Genomic DNA, 4,312 nt, shown 5'->3' with positions numbered 1-4,312 from the left:
TAATATATAGACTACCTGTGACAGTTGGTACCGTTTGACATAAACCTAGGTGTAGTATGTAATGTCAATGTACATACAGACTACTGTACAGTTGGTACCGTTTGATATAAACCTAGGTGTAAAGTAATTAATGTCAATGTACATACAGACTACTGTACAATTGTTACTGGTTGAAACAAACCTAGGTGAAATCACGTAATGTCATGTACATACAGACTACTGTAGTAGTTGAATTTAATACAAAACCCAGGTGTAAAGTAAGTAATGTCAATGTACATACAGACTACTGTAATTGTAAGTAATGTACTGTTTGACATAAACCTAGGTGTAAAGTAAGTAATGTCAATGTACATACAGACTACTGTACAGTTGTTACTGTTTGATATAAACCTAGGTGTAAAGTAAGTAATGTCAATGTACATACAGACTACTGTACAGTTGTTACTGTTTGATATAAACCTAGGTGTAAAGTAAGTAATGTCAATGTACATACAGACTACTGTACAGTTGTTACTAAGTTTGATATAAACCTAGGTGTAAAGTAAGTAATGTCAATGTACATACAGACTACTGTACAGTTGTTACTGTTTGATATAAACCTAGGTGTAAAGTAAGTAATGTCAATGTACATACAGACTACTGTACAGTTGTTACTGTTTGATATAAACCTAGGTGTAAAGTAAGTAATGTCAATGTACATACAGACTACTGTACCGTTGCTACTGTTTGATATAAACCTAGGTGTAAAGTAAGTAATGTCAGTGTACATAAAGACTACTGTACAGTTGTTACTGTTTGATAGAAACCTAGGTGTAAAGTAAGTAATGTCAATGTACATACAGACTACTGTACAGTTGTTACTGTTTGATATAAACCTAGGTGTAAAGTAAGTAATGTCAATGACCACATACAGACTTACTGTACAGTTGTTACTGTTTGATATAAACCTAGGTGTAGTGTAAGTAATGTCAATGTACATACAGACTACTGTACAGTTGTTACTGTTTGATATAAACCTAGGTGTAAAGTAAGTAATGTCAATGTACATACAGACTACTGTACAGTTGTTACTGTTTGATACAAACCTAGGTGTAAAGTAAGTAATGTCAATGTACATACAGACTACTGTACAGTTGTTACTGTTTGATATAAACCTAGGTGTAAAGTAAGTAATGTCAATGTACATACAGACTACTGTACAGTTGTTACTGTTTGATATAAACCTAGGTGTAAAGTAAGTAATGTCAATGTACATACAGACTACTGTACAGTTGTTACTGTTTGATATAAACCTAGGTGTAAAGTAAGTAATGTCAATGTACATACAGACTACTGTACAGTTGTTACTGTTTGATATAAACCTAGGTGTAAAGTAAGTAATGTCAATGTACATACAGACTACTGTACAGTTGATATACTGTTTGATATAAACCTGTAGGTGTAAAGGTGTAAAGTAATGTCAATGTACATACAGACTACTGTACAGTTGTTACTGTTTGATATAAACCTAGGTGTAAAGTAAGTAATGTCAATGTACATACAGACTACTGTACAGTTGTTACTGTTTGATATAAACCTAGGTGTAAAGTAAGTAATGTCAATGTACATATAGACTACTGTACAGTTGGTACTGTTTGATATAAACCTAGGTGTAAAGTAAGTAATGTCAATGTACACAACTACTGTACATATATAAACCTAGTGTACTGTACATACAGACTACTGTTAAGTTGTTACTGTTTGATATAAACCTAGGTGTAAAGTAAGTAATGTCAATGTACATACAGACTACTGTACTAGTTGTTACTGTTTGATATAAACCTAGGTGTAAAGTAAGTAATGTCAATGTACATACAGACACTGTTTGTTACTGTTTGATATAAACCTGGTGTAGTAGTAAAGTAATGTAATACATAATACCACTGTAGGTTGTTACTGTTTGAAGGTAAAAGTAAGTGTCAAATGTACATACAGACTACTGTACAGTTGGTACTGTTTATGATATAAACCTAGTTGTAAAGTAAGTAATGTCAATGTACATACAGACTACTGTACTGTTGTTACTGTTTGATATAAACCTAGGTGTAAAGTAAGTAATGTCAATGTACATACAGACTACTGTACAGTTGGTACTGTTTGATATAAACCTAGGTGTAAAGTAAGTAATGTCAATGTACATACAGACTACTGTACAGTTGTTACTGTTTGATATAAACCTAGGTGTAAAGTAAGTAATGTCAATGTACATACAGACTACTGTACAGTTGGTACTGTTTGATATAAACCTAGGTGTAAAGTAAGCAATGTCAATGTACATACAGACTACTGTACAGTTGTTACTGTTTGATATAAACCTAGGTGTAAAGTAATGTCAATGTACATACAGACTACTGTATAGTTGTTAGTTTAATACAAACCTAGGTGTAAAGTAAGTAATGTCAATGTACATACAGACTACTGTACAGTTGTTACTGTTTGATATAAACCTAGGTGTAAAGTAAGTAATGTCAATGTACATACAGACTACTGTACAGTTGTTACTGTTTGATACAAACCTAGGTGTAAAGTAAGTAATGTCAATGTACATACAGACTACTGTACAGTTGTTACTGTTTGATACAAACCTAGGTGTAAAGTAAGTAATGTCAATGTACATACAGACTACTGTACAGTTGGTACTGTTTGATATAAACCTAGGTGTAAAGTAAGTAATGTCAATGTACATACAGACTACTGTACATTGTTACTGTTTGATACACCCTAGGTGTAAATGTCAATTTACATGTAGATACTACTGTGCAGTTGTTGCTGTTTGATATAAACCTAGGTGTAAAGTAAGTAATGTCAATGTACATACAGACTACTGTACAGTTGTTACTGTTTGATATAAACCTAGGTGTAAAGTAAGTAATGTCAATGTACATACAGACTACTGTACAGTTGTTACTGTTTGAACTATAAACCCTAGGTGTAAAGTAAGTAATGTCAATGTACATACAGACTACTGTATAGTTGGTACTGTTTGATATAAACCTAGGTGTAAAGTAAGTAATGTCAATGTACATACAGACTACTGTACAGTTGGTACTGTTTGATATAAACCTAGGTGTAAAGTAAGTAATGTCAATGTACATACAGACTACTGTACAGTTGTTACTGTTTGATATAAACCTAGGTGTAAAGTAATTAATGTCAATGTACATACATACTACTGCGTACAGTTGTTACTGTTTGACATAAACCCAGGTGTAAAGTAAGTAATGTCAATGTACATACAGACTACTGTACAGTTGTTACTGTTTGATACAAACCTAGGTGTAAAGTAAGTAATGTCAATGTACATGAGGTGACTACTGTACTGTTGTTACTGTTTGATACAAACCTAGGTGTAAAGTAAGTAATGTCAATGTACATACAGACTACTGTACAGTTGTTACTGTTTGATATAAACCTAGGTGTAAAGTAAGTAATGTCAACTACTGTACATACAGACTACTGTATAGTTGTTACTGTTTGATATACAAACCTAGGTGTAAAGTAAGTAAATGTCAATGTACATACAGACTACTGTACTGTTGTTACTGTTTGATATAAACTTAGGTGTAAAGTAAGTAATGTCAATGCATATAGACTACTGTACAGTTGTTACTGTTTGATATAAACCTAAGTGTAAAGTAAGTAATGTCAATGTGCATATAGACTACTGTACAGTTGTTACTGTTTGATAGAAACCCTAGGTGTAAAAAGTAAGTAATAGCAGTGTAACATACAGACTACTGTACAGTTCTTACTGTTTGATATAAACCTAGGTGTAAAGTAAGTAATGTCAATGTACATACAGTCTTCTGTACAGTTGGTACTGTTTGATATAAACCTAGGTGTAAAGTAAATACGTAATGTACTTGACAGACTACTGTACAGTTGTTACTGTTTGATACAAACCTAGGTGTGTAAATGTAAAGTAATGTCACTGAACTGACTGAACTACTGTACAGTTGTTACTGTTTGATATAAACCTAGGTGTAAAGTAAGTAATGTCAATGTATTACAGTCTTCTGTACAGTTGTTACTGTTTGATATAAACCTAGGTGTAAATGTAAGTAACTGTCATGTACATACAGACTACTGTATAGTTGTTACTGTTTGATATAAACTAGGTTGTAAAGTAAGTAATGTTAATGTACATACAGAGATCACTTACTGTACAATTGTTACTGTTTGATATAAACCTATGTGTAAAGTAAGTAATGTCAATGTACATACAGACTACTCAAAAACCTTGTTACTGTTTGATATAAAAACTAGGTGTAAA

This window comes from Tachypleus tridentatus, unplaced genomic scaffold, assembly GCF_004210375.1.
Source record: "Tachypleus tridentatus isolate NWPU-2018 unplaced genomic scaffold, ASM421037v1 Hic_cluster_1, whole genome shotgun sequence".
Classification (NCBI taxonomy): domain Eukaryota; kingdom Metazoa; phylum Arthropoda; class Merostomata; order Xiphosura; family Limulidae; genus Tachypleus; species Tachypleus tridentatus.
The sequence above is the reverse complement of the archived record's forward strand: the minus strand, read 5'-3'. Positions refer to the sequence as shown.